Raw genomic sequence first — 20,600 nt, 5'->3', positions numbered from 1 at the left:
CCCACCGGGGGCACCCATCTCCTCCCCTCCCAGGGCTACACTCGCTACCTGCCGAGGGGGTGCACGCGGCGGTGCATTCGAATCCTTCATGGGACACTGGGGATCATAATAACGGTGTCCCACCTGCTTACAGGCATAGCAGATCATGGGGCCCCTGTGAACAGGTTTACCTGTCGGGGCCTCTGGCTTCTTTACAGGGGGAGGCTGGGAACCCTTCCCTTGGTTCCCTTGGGGACTACTTTGGGGCCCTTTCTGAAACTCCCTCTGTTTACCCCTGTCCCCCCCACTCTTCTGCTGGGGACCCTGCCCACCTTTGGCTGAGTCTCCCACTGGACCCTTGTGGACCCTGGTACTGACCCAGCGGTCCGCCTCCTCAGCAAGTTTTCTAGGGTTAGATAGCTTGCTATCAACAAGGTGCTGGCGTAGCTCTGGAAAACAGTTATTAGACAAGTGCTCCCAAGCAAACAAATCATAAAGAGCATCATAACTATCAACCTTGCTACCCTTTATCCAACCATCCATGGTTCTGCAGAAAAAAGACACATATTCAACCCACGTAGTACCAGGCAATTTCTTACATTCTCTAAAGGTTTGTCTGTACTTTTCTGGAGTTAAGCCATATCTCAGCATTAAAGCATCTTTCATATGAGTATAAGACATCCTATCCTCAGCAGGAAGGCTCAACAAGGTATCTCTCCCTTCATTTGTAAAGCGGCTCCACAACCCCGTTCCCCAATCTTTCTCAGGGACCCGGTGGGCCAATAACGCTAACTCATATGCTTTAAACCATTGGCTAATATCTTCATTCTTACTGTAATCTTTGATCACATCTTTAGGAAAATAAAACCTACTTTCTGCAGGCACAGATGGAGTGCTGCCACCAGAGGGATTCAACTCTAAACTCTTAGTTTTAAGCTCCATCTCCCTCACCATCTTCTCACGTTCAAACGCTAATTTCTCTCTCTCAAAATCTAATCTTTTGCTCTCCATTTCAGCTTCTCTCTTGCTTCTTGCATTCTCTAATTCCAACTGCCCTCCTAATTTAAGTTTTGCCATTTCTAACTTGTACCCCCTCTCCTTCTCCCTGTCTTCTAATTCTTCGGGGGAAAGGCTCCTAGAGGACGCACTACTGCCTGGAGATGACACTGGCCCACCTGTGGGCTCTTCCTCTTCCTCTTCTTCTTCCTCTTCCGGTACCACCACCGGATCAGAGGGATTTCTGGCCTCTAACCAGGCCTTCAGCTCTTTGAGGAAGCCCTCTTTCTTTGAGACACCTGTGGTAGGAACTTTAAACTGCTTGCAAAATCCTTTTAGATCTTTTAGCGTGTAGGAATCTATCTTCTCCTTATCAAATTCCCCCACAACAATCTCCACAGGTGTAGTGACTCCGGCATTCTCCATGGTCAAAACTGGCAGTGTTTTAAAAAAAATAAGCTCCAGGAAAGCGGAGAACAAAAATAGAATATCCTACCAAACAGACTGTGGCTGCGTTATGGTCTGCTTTCACTATGTAGCGTACACTAATCACTGCACATGAGTCATAAATGCAAAGTTCAAATCCTCACCGCTGACCACCAATGTTAGAACCGGCGGTCTCTAGTTGGCAGAGGTATACACTTCTGACAAATAGGGACCTACCAACTCTAGTCAGGGAAAGGGGATTACACACTCAGATAACCCCTGCTACCCCCTTGGTAGCTTGGCAGAGCAGACAGGCTTATCTCAGAGGCAGTGTGTTAAGCATTTATGACCACATACAGTAATAAAGTGAATACACTACAGATGGACACGACACAGAAGTTACTATAAAAATAATATTTTTATATAAGGCTTAGCACAAGACCAAATAACGACAAAAATATACCACAGTCTTAATAAATACTCTTTGGAAGGAAAAATAATAGTTCAAGTAAGGTTTCTTCTTGGCAAATAGTTCTTTAGCAAAGTATTCTTCTGAGCACAGTTCTTTGGCAACAATGTAACCCCCACAGGAGTCCCACGACGTCGAGTCTACAAGATTCCCAAGGTTCGGCGTTGACCGCGAGGAGCGCTACGTCGAGCCTGGAGTCGCAACAGACCCCACAAGTACAGTACCTTGAGAAACGACGAAAACGAGGATCCACGGCGTCGAGGTCGGCGTCGATCGTGCCTCGGAGTCGGGTCAATCCGCAGCGGTGTCGAGGGATGTCGGGCCGGAGCAGCGCTCACGGCGTCGAGAAGGGCGTCGAGTCGATGCGATCAGCAGCGGCGTCGGGACGGGGTCGCTTGGAGGTGGAGCCGATACTCACTCCTCACTGGCGTTGATACCGGCGTCGAGACGGGGTCACTTGGAGCCGGGGCCGATACCCACTGCTCACTGGCGTTGCTGCTGGCGTCGAGACTGCAGATTTTCCCTTGTGTACTGGAAACAACACTTTCCAGCAATTCGGCAATTCAGTAGATGGTGAAGTCCTTTGGCCCTGTGACTTCAACAGGAGACTGGCACTCTTCCAGTCCTTGGAGATTTCCTAGCAAGTGTTCAGAGAGTACACACCAAGTTCCTCTCTCCTTGTTCCTTGGCAAAAATAAAGAAGCAGCTTTCAGGTTCCTCCACAGCAAAACAGCACTCTGGCAGAAAGGGGAGGCAAGTCCTTAGATCAGCAGTCTTCTTGTCCTTGGTACAGGTTTCCTTGTCAGAAGTGATCTGAGTTCTTGGTTCAGGGGTCCTTCTCTTATACCCCTTTTTCCCTTTGTTCCCTTTGTCCAAGCAGGGAGAATCCCACCATCTCAGGTTTGTTGTGGGTGTTGCCAGGCAGAGGCACCTGGCCTATTCACTGAGCAGGGCAGAGTCCTCAGCCGCCCAGCAGGAGGCGGAGCCAGTATTGTCACTGGCAGGAGCAGGGCTATCAGTCGCCCAGCAGGAGGTGGAGCCAGTATTATGTCAGGCAGGGCAGGCTACTCTTCCCTCACTCTATGTGTAAACGCCCCATTCACCCCACACTGACTCATTCAGTCCTCTGGAGCCACCCAGCCCCTGACACACACACCAAACCAGCAGAGACCGTTAGATAGTTGGACAAGAAAATAGCCACTTTCTAAAAGTGCTATTTTCAAACATAGAATTTAAAAACCATCCATCCTAAAGGGTGTGTTATTAAATTCTGAGTTCAGGGATACTAAACTCGACTTGCTACCATGCTCCCTGAGTCAGATAGATTATAATGGAGTTAATAATCAGTCTGCCCAGTCTGGCCTATTGGAGGCAGGTAGCCCTTCAATAGTGAAAAACGAAAATGGCTGTAATTCACTATTAGGTCATGCCACACACATCAGGGCATGACCTACCTTTTACCAACAATGCACCCTGCCCTAGGGCCTACCATAGAGGTGTCTGAAATGTGGCAAAGTGAAGGTTTAGGGACTAGTAAGTAGGTTTCCTTACCAAGTCGACATGGCAGTCAGGGACTGCACGCAGGCGCTGCGGTGGCAGGCCTGAGACACATTTTACACGCTGCTTCTGTGGGTGGCACAACCAGTGCTGCAAGCCCACCAGCAGCAGTTAACTTACACGCCCTTGGCACACGCAGTGCACTAGACTAGGGTCTGAACAGTAAGTCAACCAAGCCAATCATGGTAACACCAATCAATGTAACAATTTAACATAGGGAGCACTTGCACTGTGGCACTGATCAGCAGTGGCACAGTGCCCAAAGCAATAATCCAGCAAAAACATCGTAAACAGAGGAGGCAAACAGAAAAAAATGGAGGAGAGACTCATGCCAATGATGCCAGGGCTAACACGTGTCCCCTCCAGCTGAAATGTGGGGAGAACTACCCTTCACCCAGGGAGTCCTCATCACTAAGGCGGAAAAATCTGGACAGACCATCAGCATTGGCGTGATCTGTACCAGGGCGGTGTTCCACCGTAAAGTCCATCCCCTGTAGGGAAATGGACCACCTCAACAGTTTTGGGTTCTCACCCCTCATCTGCATTAACCATCTGAGGGGCCTGTGGTCTGTCTGAACCCCGGAAGTGAGTCCCAAACAGGTAGGGTCTTAGCTTCTTCAGCGCCCAGACCACAGCAAATGCCTCACGCTCTATCGCACTCCACCTTTGTTCCCTGGGAAGTAACCTCCGGCTGATGAAGGCTACAGGTAAGTCTCGGCCCTCCTCATTCATCTGTGCTAGAACAGCCCCCACACCATGCTCTGAAGCGTCTGTCTGGACAATGAATTCTTTTGAAAAGTCGGGTGCCTGGAGGACCGGTGCTGTACACATTGCAGTTTTCAGGGTGTCAAAGGCGTTCTGACAGGCGTCAGTCCAGATCACAAGTCTCGGCTGCTTCCTGGAAGTCAGCGAGGTCAAGGGGTGCACAATGTTGCCATACCCCTTGACAAACCTCCTGTAGTAACCCGTGAGACCCAAGAAGGCTCTCACCTGAGTCTGGGTTTTGGGCGGTTCCCAAGCCAGGATGGTATCTATCTTGGGTTGCAGGGGGGCCACCTTGCCGCTCCCTACTTGGTGCCCCAAGTACACCACTGAACCCTGCCCAATCTGGCACTTACTAGCCTTGATTGTGAGGCCTGCTCTGCGCAGGGCCAACAACACTTCCTGGAGGTGGCGCAAGTGTTCCTCCCAGCTGGCGCTGAACACTGCTATATCGTCCAGGTAGGCGGCGCTGAAATCTTCCAGCCTGGCCAATACCTGGTTAACCAACCTCTGGAATGTGGCAGGGGCATTCTTCATCCCAAAGGGCATCACACGGAACTGGTAGTGCCCATCTGGTGTGGAGAATGCAGACCTCTCTTTTGCCCCATCAGTCAAGGCGATCTGCCAGTACCCAGACGTTAGATCAAACGTACTAAGGTACCGGGCAGCCCCCAACCGATCGATGAGCTCATCAGCTCTGGGGATGGGGTGCGCGTCAGTCTTGGTGACCGAATTGAGTCCTCGGTAATCCACACAGAACCGAAGTTCTGGTGAAGCACCAGGCGCCGCAGCCTTTGGGACCAAGACCACTGGGCTGGCCCAAGGACTGCTAGAGGACTCAACCACCCCTAAGGCAAACATCTTGGAGACCTCCTCCTTGATATATGCTCTGACCTTTTCAGTCACCCTGTAGGCCTTGTGCCTCACAGGAGTGCTGTCCCCAGTGTCCACATCATGGACACACCACTGAGTGACACCAGGGATTAAGGAGAACAGATCAGGGAATTGTACCAACAGATGGCGACAATCTTGCTGCTGCTCAGGGGTCAGTGTGTCAGAGAGGACAACACCATCCACTGACCCATCTTTTTCTTTTGCACACAGGAGGTCAGGAAGAGGCTCACTCTCCTCCTCCATCCCAGCATCTGTGGCAAGGAGCATGCCCACTTCGGACCTGTCTAAGTGGGGCTTTAACCGGTTGACATGCAGGACCCTTAAGGGGTTCCTGGGAGACTTCAAGTCCACCAAGTAGGTGACATCGCTCTTTTTCTCCACAACCTCAAATGGTCCAGTCCACCTGTCCTTGAGCGCACAAGGTTCCACAGGGGCCATGACCCAAACTTTCTGACCAGGTTGAAGCTCAACCAGAGTGGCATTCTGATCGTACCACCGCTTCATCTCTTCCTGGCTGGCCTCCAGATTTGCCTGAGCAAGATCTCTGAAGCGCCGAGTCTGGTTCCTAAAGGCCAGCATGTAACTATATACATCCTGGGGAGGTTTCCTGGGAGATTGCTCCCAGCCTTCTTTGGCCAGACTCAAAGGTCCTCTTACCGGGTGACCATACAAAAGCTCAAAGGAGCTGAACCCTAGAGACTTCTGTGGCACCTCACGGTAAGCAAACAGCAGGCATGGCAAGAGGACGTCCCATTTACGCCTCATTGGTTCTTCAAGACCCATGATCATGCCTTTTAGGGTCCGGTTGAATCTCTCAACCAGCCCGTTACCTTGAGGGTGGTAAGGAGTGGTAAACTTGTAGGTTACCCCACACTCCTTCCACAGAGACTTCATATAATTCGAAATGAAGTTGGTGCCCCGGTCTGACACCACCTCTCTGGGGAACCCCATGCGGGAGAAAACACCCATCAGTGCCCGTCCCACCACGGGGGCCGTCACTGTGCGGAGAGGGATGGCTTCCGGGTACCGGGTGGCATGGTCCACCAAGACCAGGATAAACCTGTTGCCCATGGCTGTCTTGGGGTCCAGTGGCCCCACAATGTCAATTCCCACTCGCTCAAAGGGGGTACTGACGACGGGAAAAGGTTGGAGGGGAGCCTTCTGCTTCCGCCCACTTTTCCCACTTGCCTGGCAAGTTTGACAGGTCCTACAATGGATATCTGAATCCCTTCTCATCTGGGGCCAATAAAAATGGGTGACAAGCCTGTCATAGGTCTTGTCCTGCCCCAGATGTCCAGCTAACGGAACGTCATGAGCCAACCCCAGTAGGAAGGCTCTGAAGCGCTGGGGTACCACCAGCACACGGGCTGACCCAGGTTCAGCAGCCTTAGGCTCGCTATACAGGAGGTCGTTCTCCCAGTAGACCCAATGTGATCCTGACTGATCACCTGTCGTTTGGGCTGAGGCCTGCTGCCTCATACCCACAAGAGAAGGGCACACTTTCTGTTCAGCACAAAATTCCTCCCTGGAGGGACCACCATCCTGCTGCCAATGGGTCAGCTCGGGCAGGTCTCCCAGTTCGGCCACTTGTTCTCCTGTCGGTTCCAGGGCATCCCCCTCAGGGTCTGCTCCCTCCTGGACCGCGGGAACGATGGGGGACGGTTTCCCGCGCCCCCTGCCCCTTCTCTTCACGGTTGGGACCTGGGCCATACTTTCAGGCTCCAGGGCCCCATCAACACCCTTACTGACTGACATGGACCGGGTGGTCGCACACACCCACTCAGGCAGACCCAACATTTCCAGATGCGATTTTCTCTCCACCTTAGCCCAAGGGGAGTCCTCCAAATCATTGCCCAAGAGACAATCAACAGGCATGGCGGGCCTCACAGCAACCTGAAGAGTACCTGAGACCCCCCCCCACTCAAAGGGAACTTGAGCTACCTCACACTGACTCTGTGAGTTGTCAGCAGCTACAACGGGGTAGAATGCATGAGGGACCACCTGCTCTCTGGACACCAAGTGACACTTGACAGCTGTCACACTCGCTCCGGTGTCTCTGAGAGCTTCCACCCTATGGCCATTAATGGTCACCCACTGCCTATATTTCTTAGTGTTACTAGGCAGAGGGGTTGGAGGGACCATTTCCACGTCTCCTAAAGAGACCAGGGACATTTCTGCGGGACCCCACCCACCGGGGGCACCCATCTCCTCCCCTCCCAGGGCTACACTCGCTACCTGCCGAGGGGGTGCACGCGGCGGTGCATTCGAATCCTTCATGGGACACTGGGGATCATAATAACGGTGTCCCACCTGCTTACAGGCATAGCAGATCATGGGGCCCCTGTGAACAGGTTTACCTGTCGGGGCCTCTGGCTTCTTTACAGGGGGAGGCTGGGAACCCTTCCCTTGGTTCCCTTGGGGACTACTTTGGGGCCCTTTCTGAAACTCCCTCTGTTTACCCCTGTCCCCCCCACTCTTCTGCTGGGGACCCTGCCCACCTTTGGCTGAGTCTCCCACTGGACCCTTGTGGAACCTGGTACTGACCCAGCGGTCCGCCTCCTCAGCAAGTTTTCTAGGGTTAGATAGCTTGCTATCAACAAGGTGCTGGCGTAGCTCTGGAAAACAGTTATTAGACAAGTGCTCCCAAGCAAACAAATCATAAAGAGCATCATAACTATCAACCTTGCTACCCTTTATCCAACCATCCATGGTTCTGCAGAAAAAAGACACATATTCAACCCACGTAGTACCAGGCAATTTCTTACATTCTCTAAAGGTTTGTCTGTACTTTTCTGGAGTTAAGCCATATCTCAGCATTAAAGCATCTTTCATATGAGTATAAGACATCCTATCCTCAGCAGGAAGGCTCAACAAGGTATCTCTCCCTTCATTTGTAAAGCGGCTCCACAACCCCGTTCCCCAATCTTTCTCAGGGACCCGGTGGGCCAATAACGCTAACTCATATGCTTTAAACCATTGGCTAATATCTTCATTCTTACTGTAATCTTTGATCACATCTTTAGGAAAATAAAACCTACTTTCTGCAGGCACAGATGGAGTGCTGCCACCAGAGGGATTCAACTCTAAACTCTTAGTTTTAAGCTCCATCTCCCTCACCATCTTCTCACGTTCAAACGCTAATTTCTCTCTCTCAAAATCTAATCTTTTGCTCTCCATTTCAGCTTCTCTCTTGCTTCTTGCATTCTCTAATTCCAACTGCCCTCCTAATTTAAGTTTTGCCATTTCTAACTTGTACCCCCTCTCCTTCTCCCTGTCTTCTAATTCTTCGGGGGAAAGGCTCCTAGAGGACGCACTACTGCCTGGAGATGACACTGGCCCACCTGTGGGCTCTTCCTCTTCCTCTTCTTCTTCCTCTTCCGGTACCACCACCGGATCAGAGGGATTTCTGGCCTCTAACCAGGCCTTCAGCGCTTTGAGGAAGCCCTCTTTCTTTGAGACACCTGTGGTAGGAACTTTAAACTGCTTGCAAAATCCTTTTAGATCTTTTAGCGTGTAGGAATCTATCTTCTCCTTATCAAATTCCCCCACAACAATCTCCACAGGTGTAGTGACTCCGGCATTCTCCATGGTCAAAACTGGCAGTGTTTTAAAAAAAATAAGCTCCAGGAAAGCGGAGAACAAAAATAGAATATCCTACCAAACAGACTGTGGCTGCGTTATGGTCTGCTTTCACTATGTAGCGTACACTAATCACTGCACATGAGTCATAAATGCAAAGTTCAAATCCTCACCGCTGACCACCAATGTTAGAACCGGCGGTCTCTAGTTGGCAGAGGTATACACTTCTGACAAATAGGGACCTACCAACTCTAGTCAGGGAAAGGGGATTACACACTCAGATAACCCCTGCTACCCCCTTGGTAGCTTGGCAGAGCAGACAGGCTTATCTCAGAGGCAGTGTGTTAAGCATTTATGACCACATACAGTAATAAAGTGAATACACTACAGATGGACACGACACAGAAGTTACTATAAAAATAGTATTTTTATATAAGGCTTAGCACAAGACCAAATAACGACAAAAATATACCACAGTCTTAATAAATACTCTTTGGAAGGAAAAATAATAGTTCAAGTAAGGTTTCTTCTTGGCAAATAGTTCTTTAGCAAAGTATTCTTCTGAGCACAGTTCTTTGGCAACAATGTAACCCCCACAGGAGTCCCACGACGTCGAGTCTACAAGATTCCCAAGGTTCGGCGTTGACCGCGAGGAGCGCTACGTCGAGCCTGGAGTCGCAACAGACCCCACAAGTACAGTACCTTGAGAAACGACGAAAACGAGGATCCACGGCGTCGAGATGTCGGCGTCGAGGTCGGCGTCGATCGTGCCTCGGAGTCGGGTCAATCCGCAGCGGTGTCGAGGGATGTCGGGCCGGAGCAGCGCTCACGGCGTCGAGAAGGGCGTCGAGTCGATGCGATCAGCAGCGGCGTCGGGACGGGGTCGCTTGGAGGTGGAGCCGATACTCACTCCTCACTGGCGTTGATACCGGCGTCGAGACGGGGTCACTTGGAGCCGGGGCCGATACCCACTGCTCACTGGCGTTGCTGCTGGCGTCGAGACTGCAGATTTTCCCTTGTGTACTGGAAACAACACTTTCCAGCAATTCGGCAATTCAGTAGATGGTGAAGTCCTTTGGCCCTGTGACTTCAACAGGAGACTGGCACTCTTCCAGTCCTTGGAGATTTCCTAGCAAGTGTTCAGAGAGTACACACCAAGTTCCTCTCTCCTTGTTCCTTGGCAAAAATAAAGAAGCAGCTTTCAGGTTCCTCCACAGCAAAACAGCACTCTGGCAGAAAGGGGAGGCAAGTCCTTAGATCAGCAGTCTTCTTGTCCTTGGTACAGGTTTCCTTGTCAGAAGTGATCTGAGTTCTTGGTTCAGGGGTCCTTCTCTTATACCCCTTTTTCCCTTTGTTCCCTTTGTCCAAGCAGGGAGAATCCCACCATCTCAGGTTTGTTGTGGGTGTTGCCAGGCAGAGGCACCTGGCCTATTCACTGAGCAGGGCAGAGTCCTCAGCCGCCCAGCAGGAGGCGAAGCCAGTATTGTCACTGGCAGGAGCAGGGCTATCAGTCGCCCAGCAGGAGGTGGAGCCAGTATTATGTCAGGCAGGGCAGGCTACTCTTCCCTCACTCTATGTGTAAACGCCCCATTCACCCCACACTGACTCATTCAGTCCTCTGGAGCCACCCAGCCCCTGACACACACACGAAACCAGCAGAGACCGGTATATAGTTGGACAAGAAAATAGCCACTTTCTAAAAGTGCTATTTTCAAACATAGAATTTAAAAACCATCCATCCTAAAGGGTGTGTTATTAAATTCTGAGTTCAGGGATACTAAACTCGACTTGCTACCATGCTCCCTGAGTCAGATAGATTATAATGGAGTTAATAATCAGTCTGCCCAGTCTGGCCTATTGGAGGCAGGTAGCCCTTCAATAGTGAAAAACGAAAATGGCTGTAATTCACTATTAGGTCATGCCACACACATCAGGGCATGACCTACCTTTTACCAACAATGCACCCTGCCCTAGGGCCTACCATAGAGGTGTCTGAAATGTGGCAAAGTGAAGGTTTAGAGACTAGTAAGTAGGTTTCCTTACCAAGTCGACATGGCAGTCAGGGACTGCACGCAGGCGCTGCGGTGGCAGGCCTGAGACACATTTTACACGCTGCTTCTGTGGGTGGCACAACCAGTGCTGCAAGCCCACCAGCAGCAGTTAACTTACACGCCCTTGGCACACGCAGTGCACTAGACTAGGGTCTGAACAGTAAGTCAACCAAGCCAATCATGGTAACACCAATCAATGTAACAATTTAACATAGGGAGCACTTGCACTGTGGCACTGATCAGCAGTGGCACAGTGCCCAAAGCAATAATCCTGATATAAGTAACAAGGGAACCCGATAAAAGTAACTAAGGACCACGGGTACAAGCTTATTTTGTTAACAATAGTCCCTAGCTTATTTGAAGTTAGGAAGTAAAAATTCAACATAGACTTCGGTGAGACCTATGTGATTTCCTCCTGTGTCCAGCCGGACAGAGGAGCATTTAATCTTGATTATTTGAGAAGATATAAGCAAAATAAGGAAAGGCTGATGAAACAAGGGCACAGTCCTGTACCAAGTTTCCAAAAGAAAGAAGAAGGAGAAAGGCCAAGAAGTTAGAGGCAATTATAAATTGATAACAGGCAAACACATCTTGGAGCAGCAAAGGGGGCTTACATTACAATGAGTCACTTTCAGTTAAGCTCTACCCAATAGTATCCACAGTACATTTAAACAATTGCCATAATGTGGAACTATTCAAATAAGTCGACGTAACGTTTCGATCCCAAGCTCCTATTATACAGGGATCATCATCAGGACTGAAGGATATCTCAACAGAGTAATGCCTGGTAGATTTAAAACGCCTATGAATAATGTGTCATGGGGAAAAAGGAAATAAATGGAAAAAATACAAAGGAAAAATTACACAAAGTCAGCATTTGCGTACTCAGAAGGATTACAGGTACACTGTCATTTTGTGCTCAGGAGTGGCGCCACATGTGGTAATGGTGATGGGAAAGCTTAAGTGAAGAAGAAACATTTGGGCAACACCTTCGTCTTTAAAAACCGATATGCAACAGGTGGACACGTGAGGAGTATTTCTTGTGAGTTGATGATGCATGCGAATATACTGTTTGGCGACAAGTCCGTAGCAGGAATCGATGTTTAATTGGGTGAAAAGTGCCGAGTATAACTTGTGAATTGATGATGCATGCGAAACACAGACGGTTGGTGTGCCGCGCTTCTCATGCATGAGGACCGTGTAACGGGCAAGGATGACCGTGCATAATATCAGGATGAGCTGAAGTGGTCGTTACCTCAGTGGGAGAGGGGAGGGGAAGTAGTCGGTGAAACAGATCTCAGGGAAGTATTTCCTGCTCCAGGTGGATGCGGGTTGGTCTGGGCAGTGGAGTTGCTGTATCTAAAAACACACGAGGGTTATAGAGGAAATAGGTGGAGTGGCCTCAGGGGGTTAGTACAATGAGCCTGCTTACCGTTTCAATGAGATTGCCCTCTGGGGAGTCAGGGGAACACGTCTGAGTCTTGGGTGACAGCTGGTAGTGCTGTCTGGGTGAAGTTAGCGCTGATGGCAGGAAATGACAGGGAAAGGTGTTTTAAAGGGGTAAAAACCAGCAAGGGAGAACTAATAGGGCACTAAATTAGAAAAGACAGACTGCTTACCGGTTCTAACATAGGGAGAAAACACGCTTTGGAATCAGGGTCTGGAAGCCGCAAAACGGCTAGATATGGAATAATAGGAATGCTAGGGGCAGGAGAGAAGAGAAAGTGGGTTAACATGGGGGCAATGCTGACTAGTCAGGCAGTGCTTAATTTAATCGAGGCGCTTCTGTTGCAGAAAAAGGCTTACCCCAAATCAGGACAATCGACGAGGCACAAGTGATTGAAAAACGGAGGACTGCGTGAGTACGGCTTCCTCCGGTCGGCAGCTACAATGGCTGTCCGCGTGCTGTTTAGGCGGAATTGAGTTCCATTAGTAAATTGCCGATGAAAGGAGGAGAAAAGCATTGCGTGGTGTGCTCGCGCTTACCTTGTTCTTGTCTTGCTTCCGCAATGGGGAGTCGAAGACAGTCGGCGGTGCTGACTAGTCTGAGGTGGGAGGGGATTGATTTAAGCTGATGAAAAGGGTGGAAATGGAAGAGGTACTGAAGAATAGCGGGGGCCATTTTGGGATGGGAGAGAGTCGCGAGTGGATCAGTGAAGGATGGGGGCCATTTAGCGTTGGGAATGAGTTGTGAGTTCAACAATAAAGTGATGTGAATTTAGGTGCCTTGTGAGTGAAGCAGGTCATAAAAACAGGTCGTCATGCAGAACATTCAAAATTTTTTTATACATTTGCATATGCATTTTCAACTGGACTTATAGATAACATGAATTCGGTTATGCATGGAACAGTCTTATGGGTAACATGTTAATAGGAGTGTTGTCCAATCTTCAGACCTGTTTAGGCCTTTTCGAATTGAGTCATATGTGATAATTGCCTTTAGTTCCTCTTTGTTTAGCAGTTGGGCCATGTTGCCTCCACGTGGTGGTAGTTTGAGCACTTTCAGCACTGTCCAACGGATTTCATCCTCATTGTGTTTGGCCTCTCCGAAGTGATCAACAAGCGGCGCATTCGGAGTCTTGCACCTGATTCTGCTTCTGTGCTGGCATATTCTGGTTTTTATTTTCTGCGTCGTTTGGCCTATGTAGATCTTTTGGCATGGACACATAATGAGGTAGATCACATTTGCAGTGTTGCAATTAGAGAAGGAAGTGTTGATTGCTGGAATATTGTTAAAGGTGAAACTTTTACCTTCCATACAAAATGCACAAACATTACAATTTTTACATTTGAAATGCCCTAGAATGGGCGGGAGGCCCCATGCACCCTCTAGAGTAGAAGTGTTGACAGAGGAGGGTAGAGCTGCACGGATTAGATGATCCTTGAGATTCTTGCTTTTTTTGAAGGCAAAGAGTGGTTTATCTAATGTCAATGTTCCTGCATTGAGGATGGGCCAGTGAAGTAGTATCATTTTTCTTAGTTTGTTAGAGACTGGCGAAAAAGTGGTTACACAGGCTAGTCGGTCAGTTTGTTTTTTTGGTTTCGGTGTAAGCAGAATATCCCTCGGGCAGTACCAAGCACGTTTAGAAGCATTTTTGATGATTCCCTTTGGGTATCCTCTTGCTTTTAATTTTGAGGAGAGATAGTTGGCTTCTTTAAAATAATCGGTCTTGCAAGAACAGTTTCGTCTTATTCTCAGAAATTGGGAGTAGGGTAATGAATCTCTGAGGGCCCTAGGATGGTTGCTTGCGTAATTCAGTAAAGTATTACGCTCGGTTGGTTTCCGGTATAGTCGTGTCAGTAATTCCCCTTCGCAGTGGAATATTGTGAGGTCTAAAAAGGCAATGGAATCTTTGTCAAACGTGACAGTGAATGATAGGCCTGAACAGTTATTATTCATCCAATGTACGAGAGATGTTATGGATTCTGTATTCTCCTGCCAGATTATGAAAATGTCATCGATATATCTGCGCCAGAGGCAGATGCCTGGGAAGAAGGGGTTGGAATCAGTAAGGATGACATTGGATTCAAGCTGATCCATAAACAGAACTGCCAGATTAGGCGCAAAAATTGCGCCCATAGAGGTTCCTTTGATCTGTTGATAATAAGTGTTGTCAAAAAGGAAAAAGTTCCGTGTGAGACAGATTTCTAGGAGTTGCAAAATGAACGTGGTAGGAACTGCATGGGGTCGTGGTCTTGTGTTGAGAATCTTTTCGATTGCCAGTAGGGCAGTTGTCTGTGGTATGTTGGTATAAAGTGATTCAACATCCATCGTACACAGTGTTTCATATGTTGGGTTATATGGGTGATGTTCAACAAGATTGATCATATATATCTTTCGTGCTTGGAGGAAGGTTTGGTGATATATATATATATATATATATATTACCTACTGGCGATCGCCAGTAGGTAGTTATAGTTAGGACCGAGTTTCCATAGGAAATCTCAAAATTCTATTTTGAATAACTTTGGCGCCGGTTGACGATTCCTCGCGAAATTTTCAAAACAAATGGGGCGCTCCGTCCAGCTCCTACCCTGAAAGTCTCGGGGTGATACGTCAAGCGGGGGCTGAGAAAAAGGGGGGGTCCCAAAACGCGTTTTCCCCATGCATTTTTCCATAGGACCTTTAGTCCGAGCTACAGCCCGAACGGCTGAACAGAATTACTTGTAATTTGGCAGAGAGGTAGTCCGTTGGTCAAGGATGTGCCTTTTGTAGGTCTGGTGTAAATCTGTTCAGTAGTTCCTGAGAAAATAGCATTTAAAGCAATATATAAATCTGTAAGCGCGCTCCGTGCGCTTACGGTAAGCTTACCGTACGCGTACGGTGCCGTGCGCGAGCTCAAATCTGATTGGTTGTCACATGACTGTAAACATTCGAATCGGACGAAATCAGGAAGTGTCGGCCGCCATTTTGTGTGTTTCACACAGAAAAAAAAAGGGAGATAACGTGAAAAGGGGGCAAGGAAGAGAGTTACAGACCCCTAACATTTGAAAGGAGGTCAAAGAAGGACACAAAAGTACGAAAAATACATTTATTCATTTTAAAAAAAAATCGCGGAGTGCGCGTACGGTAAGCTTACCGTACGCGTACGGCAGAAAAAACTAATAAAAAAAGAAATAAAATTCAGATTTAAGTGTTTAGATATTAGGGGGCTCTAAAAAGAGCCGTTGTGTTTATGAAGTGATTTTTTAGTGGTACCTACAAGTAAGTACCGATGCAGAGTCTAAGGTTCAAGAGGAGAACTCTGTTCCCTTCATCAGTGAAGTGTACACCATCTCCTCTATAAATGTCTTGCATGTTGTAACGCAAGTTGTTGTGGTAAATGGAACCCATACCATAGTCTCGGAGGAAAGCAGAAACAGATTTGTTGACGTGCTTTCTTGCTTTGTCAATCTGTGGACAAAATTGATTGGACCAGTTCCATTTTTGCCTTTGGCATATGTTAGAATACGCAAAGGCAGTTTTAGGGAAAAGTGAAAACAGTTGTGCAAAGGTCTCCTTCATAAGCATTTCCAGACCTACCCCAGTCAAAGTGCCTAGGTCATTGCCACCACAGTGCACTATTATGAGGTCAGGGTGTTGGATTTGCATGAAGGATTTCACCAATGGCATCAATTGGTGCCACTTTAACCCTCTCTGACCAATCCATTTAATGTCTACATTTGGCAAAGCAAGGTCTCTCACCATACCTGTTTTCTCTGCATACTTTTCACTCCAGAAGACATAGCTGTGCCCTACAATCCACACTGTGAACATCTTCCAAGGAGATCTGGATGCACTCAGGAGGTGTATTTCAGTAGAATGGGAAAAAAAAAATGAAAGACAGTTTGGAAATGGAGGCATACATATTTTTTAAAAATAAAAAGAACTCATTGGCTGTTTCACACCATTCTACACTAAAAACTAGGCTGTATGTGTAAATTTATAGAAGCATGTTTTGTACTGGTACAGAAAAATGTGTTACCAAAGAACATTACTTTGGATTTGCTGTTATGTTTGAAAAGTCAAGCACTCTTGCTCTTTGGAAATGAAACATTGTGTGGTGAACTTCTGACCTGACTCCACACAGCAGTGTTCCATGAGCTGTTGCTATGGTAGCAGGCAGAAGTCAAGTTGGGGGAAGGGTACTTTTGGAAAAGGGTTGGTTTTCAACCAATAGAAATGTGTGATTTCATTTGAAAAAAAGGGGGAAGCACTGAGATTTGTAATTAACATGTATATGTGTGGAAAAAGAGAGGGAAACATTGCCATTATCTGGTTCTGCTGAGAGGAGAGAGGTGTACAGAACAGAGATCCTGGCTCTGATAATCTTCTGTTTGAGTGCCACATTTCTTTCACAACTAACTAATTTTAAAGGTGAGTTAAGAGTTTGAGAGGGGATGTATGTGGTAAATTTAGAAATGAATAATAGAATTGGAATTCCTTTTGTTGAAGTTGTGTTTTTCAATTTGTGTTTTGGGAGAAATTTAAATGTAAGGAACATGTAAAATATTATGGACTATGTTTTCACCATACATTAAGGTGTACTGGTATAAATGAGGAATACTGTTTTCTGCATAGAATCAGAAGATGACTCTGTGTGCAAAGAGGAATTGTTGACAGAGATTTATTGCGTATTACTCTGGTAATTTTAGCTTGGCATTAGTAGGAAAGGGGCAGCTATTTTTCTGCAGAAGCAGACTCTTAGCACACACCCAGCTGCTTATCCTGTAGAATCATGCATAGTATTCACAACCGAGTGGTGTTTGAGGTTGCAGTGAGTAATGCAAATACATTCAACAACACTAAGGCTGGTTGCCTTTGCTGGAGTGTAGTCATTCACCCAGGTTACACATGTTCCTGGTCTCAAAAAGCTGTTTGGACATGTGCTGTTTTCAGATTCTGAAAAGTGGATTGAAAATGTGTCAGACTGTAAAAGTACTTATCACTTGCCAAAAAAAGAGTAGTAAGTGTGCTTTCAAATTGGCAAAGAAATTTTGTTTTCTGCCTAATATCAAACCATGACTCTGTGTGCAAAGAGGAATTGTTGACAGAGATTTATTGCGTATTACTTTGGTAATTTTAGATTGGCATTAGTAGGAAAGGGGCAGCTATTTTTCTGCAGAAGCAGACTCTTAGCACACACCCAGCTGCTTATCCTGTAGAATCATGCATAGTATTCACAACCGAGTGGTGTTTGAGGTTGCAGTGAGTAATGCAAATACATTCAACAACACTAAGGCTGGTTGCCTTTGCTGGAGTGTAGTCATTCACCCAGGTTACACATGTTCCTGGTCTCAAAAAGCTGTTTGGACATGTGCTGTTTTCAGATTCTGAAAAGTGGATTGAAAATGTGTCAGACTGTCATATACTTATCCCTTGCCAAAAAAAGAGTAGTAAGTGTGCTTTCAAATTGGCAAAGAAATTTCGTTTTCTGCCTAATATCAAACCATGACTCTGTGTGCAAAGAGGAATTGTTGACAGAGATTTATTGCGTATTACTCTGGTAATTTTAGATTGGCATTAGTAGGAAAGGGGCAGCTATTTTTCTGCAGAAGCAGACTCTTAGCACACACCCAGCTGCTTATCCTGTAGAATCATGCATAGTATTCACAACCGAGTGGTGTTTGAGGTTGCAGTGAGTAATGCAAATACATTCAACAACACTAAGGCTGGTTGCCTTTGCTGGAGTGTAGTCATTCACCCAGGTTACACATGTTCCTGGTCTCAAAAAGCTGTTTGGACATGTGCTGTTTTCAGATTCTGAAAAGTGGATTGAAAATGTGTCAGACTGTAAAAGTACTTATCACTTGCCAAAAAAAGAGTAGTAAGTGTGCTTTCAAATTGGCAAAGAAATTTCGTTTTCTGCCTAATATCAAACCATGAGTCTGTGTGCACACAGGAATTGTTTTTAGATATTTAATTTGTGATGGTTTTATTGTGATTTTCACTTGTAGGAAAGGGGTACATAGTATTTTAAGATTTGAAAAGATCAGATAAAATATAGTAATATATTTAAATAAAATAAGGGAATGTTTTTTTAGTTTCTTTCAGGTATTGCTGAAGAGCAGTGAACAAAATTTAAGATGCCTACAAAATCCAGACTAAGGAAAAACCAGAAAAAAAATCTATATTTGAAGACAACTGAAGGACCTAAGTTAGTTGGAGATGCTCATGTTGGGAAAAAGAGAAAGTCTTCTGGTAAGCAGACAAAAGATTTTTTTTAAAATATCTTCAAAAAAAGGAAAATTGTACAAAATGTCTGTACTGGAAATAATGTTTTAAATGGAAAACAACAGGAGAAAATTTAGCATTTAGTTAATGCAAATATACCTTCAGAAACAATAAAGATTGACTTAAAAAGAAAAACAGCGTTTAAAGAGATTCGTAGAAAAATGTTTCAGAGAAGAGTTATGTCCAATTTGATAAAGGATGTGAAGAAATATAAGAAAAAAGCAAAATTTTATAAGAGAAAAAAAGAAATTGAAGCCATTGTAGCAAAGGCTTTAGAATTAAAAAGGAAACTATTCATTTTAATTTTGAACAGGATGCGTACATTAGATAAAATGGTCAATGTACTGAAATCACAAAGCAAAAGGAAAAGACTAGTGAAAAGAACAAACTTTTGTAAAGTGTTTTTACGAGAATGGATGCATAGTTCAAGTAGTGAACCTTTTTTTAATGAAGAGAGTTATCTTCAAAGTAATAGTTTGCTGCATGCAGTTGACACCAGAGGTCGTGCTTATGAAGTGAAAAATGGTTGTATAATGGAGAAGGAGAAAATGGTTCCAAGAGATGAGGAACAAGTGATGGCGGATGAGGTTATGGGGAGACGTCCTAAAGCCCCAGTGTATACTTGGAATTGTAGTAGTATTTGCACTGTGCGTCAGGAATCTATTGATAAATTTCGTGAGTTTCTAAGAGAATATAGTAAAAAAAGTGTTAAACAGAAGATTAAGGTGCTTCAAAGTCTAGATCCATGCAGAGTGAGAGAGAATACTGGTTTGCAAGGACACTCTCTGGCTTGTCTATCTAGGAAAGTGTGTCAAAGTGTTTTTCACCATTTTAGGATGCTGGCAGTTCATCATACTGAAATGAGAAAGTTTGTGAGACGATTGTATTTTGCTAAAAGTCCAGCAATAAAGTTAGATGAATTGAATAGGGCTCTGTTCCGTGGATCGGTATCAGATGTAGAGAAGGTTACTGATGAAATTCAGTTTAGTTACTTTGGTCCAGAACAAGAGAGTGCAGGTAATGACACAGTTATCGAGGAAGATGTGGAAGAGAATGTAGAACCCTCTGTAAGTAAGAAATTTGATGATCAAATGACAAAATTTGCAATAATCTCTAATGAAAGACCAAATATTACTTGTATTTGTTGCCGCAGAACTCATTATAAAAATCAAACCAGGAATGTTGATCTGTATAAAAAAAGTGAAAATGAAGATAATTATAAGTGGAAGGATTTTGCAACATATATATTTCTGGAAAATTGTTTTGAATTGGGTGAAGATCAGCGTATTTGGAAATACTGTTATAACAAGTTAGAAGAAAATAGAATGCCGGCCAGAGCTGTACATAATAATTTAGAATTGGATGCTATTCCTGCCGAACTTTCTGATTTAAATACATATGAGTCTATACTCATTCAACGTGTTCATCCGTTCCAGACCATAGTACGTATGGAGCCCAAAACTGGTAAATTACCTCCTTCAGATTTACTGAGAGGTTTAAAAGGAAGAGTGGTGTATTTGCCCTTGGATTTGAAAATAAATATGGAAACTATTGATGCAGATACTTTGGAAACTGAACCATTAGTAATTTTGGTTAATGGTGTACCTACAAAGAATAAGAAGATTTGGCAAGAGCTGGTGGATGTACGAAAAGTACAAAGAGCAAATTTGTATTTGAAAAAAAATAATAAATGGTATGAATCAATTTATATAGAAGAAGAAGAAGATTTACAAGAAGACACAGAAACACCAACTGGTCAAATTGAAAAAGTGGACAAGTCAAAGGAAGAAGAAATTTATGAACATTTTAGCATACATCCTCTTCATTCAAAAGAAGTTATGGGAGACACTATTGATCTGTTTCAGATGAAGAAAGCAAAAGGAACTCCCGTGAGTGTATGGGAGGAGAGCTTGGAAGCTCGATGTTTTCCCCAGCTGTTTCCTACAGGAAAAGGAGGAAGATACGATGAACGTCCAGAACAGATTCCAGCTTCTGAGTATCGGACTACAAGACTATATGCAGAAGATCCAAGATTTCGTCAAAGTATTCCTTATTTGTTCCATCTTTTATTTGAAAGCGACTTGTCTGCATTATCTTATGCAGTAAATCACATTTTAAAAAGTGGAGTACATTTACAAAATGTGTCTGCTAAGGATTTTATGGAGAAAGTGCA

This window comes from Triturus cristatus, chromosome 1_2 (genome assembly GCF_964204655.1).
Source record: "Triturus cristatus chromosome 1_2, aTriCri1.1, whole genome shotgun sequence".
Classification (NCBI taxonomy): Eukaryota; Metazoa; Chordata; class Amphibia; order Caudata; family Salamandridae; genus Triturus; species Triturus cristatus.
The sequence above is the reverse complement of the archived record's forward strand: the minus strand, read 5'-3'. Positions refer to the sequence as shown.